Source organism: Homarus americanus, unplaced genomic scaffold, assembly GCF_018991925.1.
Source record: "Homarus americanus isolate GMGI-L3 unplaced genomic scaffold, GMGI_Hamer_2.0 scaffold60303, whole genome shotgun sequence".
Taxonomy (NCBI): Eukaryota; Metazoa; Arthropoda; class Malacostraca; order Decapoda; family Nephropidae; genus Homarus; species Homarus americanus.
Genome location: NW_024713327.1, coordinates 1 through 10,000, shown reverse-complemented (window position 1 = coordinate 10,000; position 10,000 = coordinate 1). Strand labels below are relative to the sequence as shown.

The 10,000-nt window shown below is 37.1% G+C and overlaps 1 long non-coding RNA gene across 1 annotated transcript; it reads left to right on the top strand.

The window, feature by feature from the left end:
• The first annotated feature begins 121 nt into the window (after positions 1-121).
• On the top strand, positions 122-9,286 carry LOC121871818. The gene is made up of 2 exons (XR_006089959.1): positions 122-499; positions 3,675-9,286. It is a non-coding gene; the product is annotated as an uncharacterized LOC121871818 (long non-coding RNA).
• The last annotated feature ends 714 nt before the right edge of the window (positions 9,287-10,000 follow it).

Here is a 10,000-nt window from a genome sequence, read left to right as displayed (position 1 = left end):
AGTTGTCCGGTCTTCTCGGACTATTCCTTAACGCTGGGTCATGCAACTCGTTAACTTAGGTATGTTGTGTTGGCGACAGCTTCTACACCTTAAACAAATTCACGCCTGGGAGGCCCTTGGACCCGCCATCCTCGTTACACGAGGGGCAACCATTATATTTATTTTTAGTGGTGGTGAGAGTGGTGGTAGTGGAGGACCCGACCAGGGGTACCATACTCAACAGGTTCACACCATACCAGAAATATAACAGTAGCTAAAACAACTGCATACTTTATGGGAAACAATATGAGACCATGGACGATAAATTTGGGTATATGAGGGCTGTCACTAGTCACACGTAAAATTTCGGAGCATATCGACCCCCACCTACACAAATAGTTGTTTTAGCAACTGTACAGGAAATACAACCTGTCATAACTGTATTGATAATAATTTAAGAGAAACTGTAGACATACATGAACAAAAAGCATGGGTGTGTGATCATTATACACAAACATAGGTGAAAGTGTGTGATCATTATACACAAACATAGGTGGAAGTGTGTGATCATTATACACAAACATAGGTGGAAGTGTGTGATCATTATACACAAACATAGGTGGAAGTGTGTGATCATTATACACAAACATAGGTGGAGGTGTATATGATCATTATACACACACATAGGTGGAAGTGTGTGATCATTATACACAAACATAGGTGGAAGTGTTGTGATCATTATACACAAACATAGTGGAGGGTGTATATGATCATTATACACACACATAGGTGGAGGTGTGTGATCATTATACACAAACATAGGTGGAAGTGTGTGATCATTATACACAAACATAGGTGGAGGTGTATATGATCATTATACACACACATAGGTGGAAGTGTGTGATCATTATACACAAACATAGGTGGAAATTAATGTGATCATTAACACACACATAGGTGGAGAGGTGTGTGATCATTATATACACAAGCATAAGGTGGAGGTGTGTGATCATTATACACAAACATAGGTGGAAGTGTGTGGCAGTCATTATACACAAACTTTTAGGTGGAGTGTAGTCATTATACACACACATAGGTGGAAGTGTGTGATCGTATACACAAACATAGGTGGAAGTGTGTGTGATCATTATGCACAAACATAGGTGGAGGTGTATATGATCATTATATACACACACATAGGTGGAAGTGTGTGATCATTATACACAAACATAGGTGGAGTGTGTGATCATTATGCACAAACATAGGTGGAGGTGTATATAGTCATTATACACACACACACATAGGTGGAAGTGTGTGATCGTATACACAAACATAGGTGGAAGTGTGTGATCATTATACACACATAGGTGGAAGTGTGTGATCATTATGCACAAACAAAGGTGGAAGTGTGTGATCATTATACACAAACATAGGTGGAGTGTATATGATCATTATACTACACATAGGTGGAAGTGTGTGATCATTATACACAAACATAAGGTGGAAGTGTGTAGTCATTATACACAAACATAAGGTGAGATGTGATCATTATACACACACATAGGTGGAAATCAATGTGTGTGATCATTGTCAAACATAGGTGGAGAATGTGATCATTATACACAAACATAGGTGGAAGTGTGTGATCATTATACACAAACATAAAGTGGAGTGTGTCATCATTATACACAAACATAGGTGGTATGTGATCATTATACACAAACATAGGTGGTGTGTGATACTTATACACAAACATAGGTGGAGGTGGTGTGTGATCATTATACACAAGCATTGGTGGAGTGTATGATCATTATACACAAACATAGGTGGAGGTGTGCAGTCATTATACACAAAACATAGGTGGAAGTGTGTGATCATTATACACAAACATAGGTGGAAGTGTGTGATCATTATACACACACATAGGTAGGAAGTGTGTGATCCATTATACACAAACATAGGTGGAAGTGTGTGATGCATTATACACAAACATAAGTGGAGGTGTCATCATTATACTACAAACATAGGTGGTATGTGATCATTATACACAAACATAGGTGGTGTGTGATCATTATACACAAACATAAGGTGGTGTGTGATACTTATACACAAACATAGGTGGAGGTGGTGTGTGATCATTATACACAGGCTTGTTGTTGGTGGTGTATGATCATTATACACAAACATAGGTGGAGTGTGTGATCTCATTATACACAAACTTGGGTGGTGTGTAATCTTATATACACACAAACATAGGTGGAGGTGGTGTGTGATCATTATACACAAAACATATAGGTGGAGTGTGTCATCATTATACCCCATAGGTGGTGGTGTGTGATCATTATACACAAACATAAGTGGAGGTGTGTCATCATTATACACAAACATAGGTGGTATGTGATCATTATACACAAAGCATAGGTGGTGTGTGATCATTATACACAAACATAGGTGGTGTGTGATAATTATACACACAAACATAAGGTGGAGGTAATTGTGTGATCATTATGCACAAACTTATTGGTGGAGATATGTGGTCATTATACACAAACATAGGTGGAGGTGTGTGATCATTATATATACACAAACATAGGTAGTGTGATAAAACATGCACAAACATAGGTGGAGGTGGTGTGATCATTATATACACGGCCTTAGAGTGGAGAGTGGTGTGTGATCATTTATACACAAGCATAGGTGGAGGTGTATGATCATTATACACAAACATAGAGTGAGTGTGTGATCATTATACACAAACATAGGTGGAGGTGTATGATCATTATACAAACATAGGTGGAGGTGTATGATCATTATACACAAACATAGGTGGAGGTGTATACTTGATCATTATACCTAAACATAGGTGATTGTATGATCATTATACACAAACATAGGTGGAGGTGTATATGATCATTATGCACAAACATAGGTGAAAAGTGTGTGATCATTATACACAAACATAGGTGGAGGTATATATGATCATTACTACACACACATAGGTGGAAGTGTGTGATCATTATGCACAAACATAGGTGTGTAGTCATTATACACAAACATAGGTGGAAGTGTATAGTCATTATACACACACATAGGTGGAAGTGTGTGATCATTATACACAAACATAGGTGGGCTGTGATCATTATGCACAAACATAAGGTGGAGGTGTATATGATCATTATGCACACACATAGGTGGAAGTATGTAGTCATTATACAAACATAGGTGGAAGTGGCCATGATCATTATACACACACACATAGGTGGAAGTGTGTGATCATTATACACAAACATAGGTGGAAGTGTGTGATCATTATATACGTACAAACATAGGTGGAGGTGTATATGATCATTATACACACATAGGTGGAAGTGTGTGATCATTATACACAAACATAGGTGGAGGTGGTGTGTGTGATCATTATACACACAAACATAGGTGGAGGTGTATGATCATTATACACAAACATAGGTGGAGGTGTGTGATCATTATACTGAAACATAGGTGAGTGTATGATCATTATACACAAACATAGGTGAGTGTATGATCATTATGCACAAACATAGGTGGAGGTGTATATGATCATTATACACAAACATAGATGGTAACCTTAGTCATTATACACAAACATAGGTGGAGGTGTATATGATCATTATACCTAAACATAGGTGGAATATGATCATTATACACAAACATAGGTGGAGGTGTATGATCATTGAAGTTACCGAGTGGCACCTTCCCATGCTAGTTTCGGGTGCTAGGAATTGTCCATGCCCGATATGATGAGGATATACGAGGCAATTGCAAAAGTCAACTTTATTTCCCTTGTCTCTCTTAACCTGAGATGATACAACAGGTAAAGGTAATCCCGGATATAGTCAGGTAATCAGGTTACAGTGATGACCTGACATACACTGACCCGGTAGAACAGCCATAGTGATTGATTTGAGTAATCTCGATTGACTCCAATCCTGTGTTGACCTGCCACGACCTCCCCTTCGACAGGAGAGAGTATCAGCCTTGTTGCAACTCAATCCCGACTTCAGAATAACGTTTCCCATCACGTGACCCTTTATCCTGTGACCCAGCAAGAGGTCGTTGAGGCAGCAATGACGTGTCCTTAGGTCGGCTGTGAGGGACTCTGATACTTGCGACTTCCGCTTTAAAATAATATCAATTATAATTTTGTAGAGGATTTCCATACTTGAGTGTCTTCATTAATTATTTACGAGGACAACTGGATCCAGTTATCAGAATGTCTCTCGGTGAAATATCAGTGACTGGCTCCCACGCAACTCACTCACCAATCCACTTAATGACTCACCCGTCCTATTGACCTACCTTCCAATCCACCCAGAGTTCATCCACCTATTCACTCATCCAGTTCATCCACCCACTTGTCCTTTCAACTCATATTCCATTATATTATTCAGTCATTCCTCGACTGACTCTCTCTCTCTCTCTCTCAGCCAACACAACCCATTTACCCATCAAACTCATCCATCTACCAAATTATCATCAAAATGTGAACAGCGGAAGTCCAATATAATTCCTATCCTGAGAGAGAGAGAGAGACTTGTAAAGTGGAAGCTGAACTTAAAACAGGTGCCAGGGAAGGCTTTACTCTTCGTTCCACTTGTTAAACGTTTACAGTCCATCACACCTACCGCATTGGAGAAGTTTAATAGGAGACTGAAAAGTGGAAGCTCTGGTAACCTCTTTAAGCAAAATTCTGTTAACCTAAGACACCACTCTGTACACGCATTTATCTGTGTGTCTCCGGATTTATCTTCCCAGGTCTGTTATCGTTTGTGATTAACTGCTTTATATTGGTTAAAATTCTCCAAATCGTGAGAAAATCACTGGTGTCTACAGATAGCTGTAAAACCATTATACTAAATTAATAAAAAAAAGTCACTGTACATTTCTTCATTTTCTCAGATTGAATTAAAAACTTTCGACTTTCTAATTACTCACAAGCAGATCTCTCGACTCATCTATCTGCATTGAGCGAGTGGTAAAATTTTTTATTCGCGGTGAAAGGAATTCTAAAACGTTACGCATATCCTCAAGGAAAAATAAAAAGAAAGAATCGTCGCTTAGGATAATATTTTTGATAGTCTAAATACGTAAGTATGTGAGACCTTACTAGTTTTTATTATCTTTCATATGACAATTACAACAATAAAAAAGAAAAACCACCCAAGTAAAATGTAGCTTTGTAAATTTATTGCTCACAGAAGCCAGCGAGCCCCCTTTAAGAACTTGACAACCCTGTAGTGGCTCCTGTACCTCATTGTAGTGTCTTGGGTAAGGAACCATTCAGTGTTACAGCTCACAAGGCAGCTCTGTTCTTAAGTTTTGTTTTTAAGTATCGGCAGTGTATGATGAAGCTGGACGCACCAAATTTTTCAGACATAAAATTTTTTTTTCAAGTGTCCGTACTTGATGTAACAATTCAATTAGAGGAAATAATGTAATGCCACACTCCCTTGTACTTGGCAATGGAGTTAAACAAGGTGCTGTCTTTAGGTTTATATGAATTGCTATCTTCGGCGACCTATGGTGTAAGGGTCACCGTACTCGCCTTCCAAATGAGTGACCCCAAGTTCGATCCTCAAACAGATTAAAACAATAGGCAAGATTTGTACACCATTTGCCTCTGTCTACCCAGTAATAATTCTTTAACACTGGGTCAAACAGTTCGTTAACTCACATGTGATTGTTGATGTTGCTGCCATCAGGTTCTACACATTAATTATTCATGCTCAAGTGACCTTAGCGCCGGCCAGCAGCAATTTATTTTATCCTCTGTTACAAGAAGTATGATTTAATAATGTTTTTAAACGTATTGGTTGTTCTTGTTATAATGTACTTCATCATCTAAGGTAAAGCATGAACATTCAGTTAGTTTATATATTAGACAACAAATGTTATGAGAACAGATATAATTTTTTTATCACCTGTGCTAATAACTTTTAGCGTATTAATGACATAAGGAGTGATCCATTTGTGTGACAGGTATGATAGTGTGTAGAGTGACACACAGAATCCTTACACACGTGTCTTGATAACTCAGATACAACATTACTGGAGACTGACGCTCACAGTCATATGGTGAATAGTCCGGCAGCGAGAGGGACCAACCTCAAAGTGTTTGATATAGTTGTTCTCTTTTGTCATTATTCTTCTATAGGGTCTGTGAACAGTTCCAGGTGGGTGTGGAGTTCTCACCTTGTCCAGGATTTTTTGGCCAAACACAAGATCACACAGGTCCGGCAGGCTCCCTACTCTTCTGACATGGCTCCCTGTGACTTTTGGCTGTTTTCTAATATTAAGATGCCGCTGAAGGGTTCGAGATTTGAGGACACAAATGAGATAAAGAAATTTGCGACAAAGATCATGTTGGCGATCCCAAAAAATGACTTTACAAAATGTTTCCAGCAATGGAAGGACCGCTGGCCAAAGTGTGTTGAGTCCCAAGGGGCCTACTTTGAAGGGGATTAAAGTCTGAACTCAGTCAGTAAGCTTGTTTTTTTTCACCGGCTAAAGGTCGGATACTTTTCGATCAGACCTCGTACAGTACTGGATTAAGAAAAAATTAATGTCACAATTTTATTGAAAAAAATCGAGAAAAAAAAAGTCAATATAATATATATGTTTTCACATGGCTTCACACCCCCCCCCCTCCCCCAGTGTGGGAACCACTGGTCCCACACTTTGCAGAACTTTCTCAATACTATTGATCTTCATATTCCAAATGCACTTGACGTAATTGCTAACTATATGGCAAGACTTATGAAGGTACTGTATCTATGAGCAAGGAGCTCTATGTGAAGCTAAAGAAAGAGATATAGTCAAGATATCTTCTTGCCACTCAAATACTGGAACTTGGTGAAATGCTTGAGCATTATCTCCGGTCACAAAAGTAACTTGATAGATATTGCAATTTTTGTAATGCTACAGTTGCTCAATGTCACGTTGATTCAACCAGATATTACTCCTTCAGTGGACTACAGTTTTCACATATTCACCAGTAACTCTTGGAAAACAAAACTCTAGATCTAAAGATTGCTTTGATCAGGCCTGCACTCTATAGATGGGCTATGTAGAAAATTAAGTTATCTAAAATTGTACATTATGTTGGGGAAAATATTTTTTGGCTGTATAGAAAATAAATTATGTTTGGTACTTACTGGGAAATCTGTGCAGTCCTCAAACTGTAGGGAATTTCTACATGTGGAAAATCCTAAGACATGAACTTAGAATAGTTTATACACTTCTTTCACTTTCAGGACATAATACAGTAAAAACCCCATAATTCGAATTACAGTAATATGTGCTCTACCCATTACATATTATGAGATTTAAAAAAATTTGAGGGACACCTCCTGGGAAAAAAAAAAAAAAAAAAAAACAGTATTTTTCCCATTATGTGCCCCAATCAAAATTTAAACATTTATAAGTACAGTACCTTTGTACCAGATTTCGTTGCTTGGTCCCTGGTTATCAGATATAATAGCTCAACACTCGGCAATAATGGAATAACAAGTAGAAAAATGCTTGCATAGTAGACCGTAGATTTACACTCCATGACTCACCAATGTGAACTGACCGTTACCAACACGCATGGCACATATAGTACTTGTTTACACTGAAGCGGACGGTTGCTTCCCATGACGACTTGTGCGTTATAGTATATATTCATTAGTCTCTCATAATCTGCAATTTTACCAAATACATACTGTATTACCAAATTTTTAATACTGTATACAACATACAGTACTGTATATTGTAATATTTCAAAATTTTACCAAATATTATGAAATTTGTAATATATATTTTGTAACAGCAAAAATTTACAGATTATGAATGATTTCCAATTACTGTAGAGGGGTACGAATTATGGAGTTTTTACTCTATACAGTATAAAATATATAATCAGAGTTACCGGAGCCAAAAGGAAGCTAAAACAACCAATAAACTCTTACCTGATAAGTGATGAATTAAAGGTTGCCACAACATATGTACAGTATATGTTCTCTATGGCTGCTCTATTAATGGTCTTTTGGCTATAGATATCAAGTTTATTTCCTGCTATGCCCAAGGCACAGCCAATAAAAACACATTATCAGTAGGAGTATCATCTAAAATATATGTTGGGAAAAATTATCATTTTCATATATCACCCAAACTATAGGTAACACACTACAGTACAGGAAAATTCTCTACCTGTTTAGATGCATGATAGTTTCTTGCCCAAAATATTCAAAACTTTTCATCTCATAAAATTTGTGCAATTATGATGATTTCCTGAGTAAACTATCACCCTACAGCTACTAAAAGAGCAATATGCTTCACCAAATTACTTTACAGTTCAGTAACCAAAAGGAATATGGGAACCCATTGTGGGAGCATAGTATATCTTAAATCTAGTGTTAAAAACCTAACAATAACTCATCCTAAATTTTGGGGATGGTTGTGTTAAGAAAGGAGTGTGTTTAGAAAGAGGAATTAATTGTACTAATGATTAATTCTGATGCAGTTAAGATGAAAATATGAAATATTTAAAAATAATACCCAATCTATAAAATTATTAATAAATCATGGTTAACACTACTGTACTTCCTGTTATGTATCTACTCAGAGCACTTCCTTAACTAGGGCATGTGGACAGTTTCTGCAGTGACTACTCAATATTGATTTATTCTCACTTCATAACAGTACCACTGCCATATACAGCATGTAATTTTTCCTTGAATACTATTTCAACTCACTTTTTCTAATTGGAGGGAAAACTTGCAATAAATTAAAATCAGAATATCTTACAATAAGCATCATATTAATCAAGTTTGTACAATGATTTCAGACATGGTTGGTAAGGATGTTACTTATGGGGGCTGGGGTGGCAGTATCATTACCGACTATGGAATAATTACTACTGATGACTGTGGCACTACTGTTGATGGTGAAGGAGTTGTTAATGAGTGTGGTGTCTAGTTCTTCTTCATCCTCAGCTTCGTCATTGTCAGCACTATTAACAGTCAAACTCTCTTTCCACTCCCTCTGTGTCAACCAAACTGCAAAAACAAAACTTATATTAGCAACCAGTTCAAGTAGGATTAGAATATACCTTATTTGCACAGTCAGAAGCTGCACCTTTTATTGCACAATAAAATAGAAGTTGGGGAGCAAATTAAAAAAAAATTACTATCCTGGGTTGGATGGTATTGAAGTTCAGGAGCCCAATGAAGCATCCATACCCACAGTGTCTGTAACCCATAATGGTGTAATAAAACACTGAATCATTTATTGGTATTGTACTCACTTCACCATAATTATTCTTTATCTTCAAGATACAGTATTGGTACAGCATTTATATTCATATGGTAGATTTAAGAGGTTACCTTAACCCTTAAAGGGTGGGTATATTTATATGTGCTGCAAATCGTGTAAGATAATGTTGTTTAAATACATGTAGAACGTACCCTAACTGAGATATTAAAATATTTTGCACCATTAGAAAGCTGAATCTTTTGCTAACAAATTCATATTAAGTCCACAAATACATGAAATAATAATTTCTTGGAGAAATCAAGAATTGAACTGGGAGTATAATGAACCCTCAAAGATTTGGACCCAGAAAATCTGGATTTCGGAAGATTCGGACAAAATTTGGTGGTCCCGGGAGCTAATAAGCCTCCCTAAGAAGCATTCCACAAAAACAGAGCAAAGATCATCCTAGGCCCATGTAACTAAGATGTCAGTGCATGGGACACAGGTACCCGAGGTGGGAAACATAAACAGAGTTGTCAATTGTTGTTTGTGGGAATATTATTTCATTCACTCTATTAATGATACAATGTTTCTTATTATGTTATTGTAGGTATATAAATACAGTAGTTTATATAATTTGTTTTCAAATTAGACTACAAGATATGTATTTCTCCCATACGTACTGTATTTCAATCATACCCCTAACGGGAGAGAGTGAGTGACCACAAGTTAGTGTGTCATCTGCTCT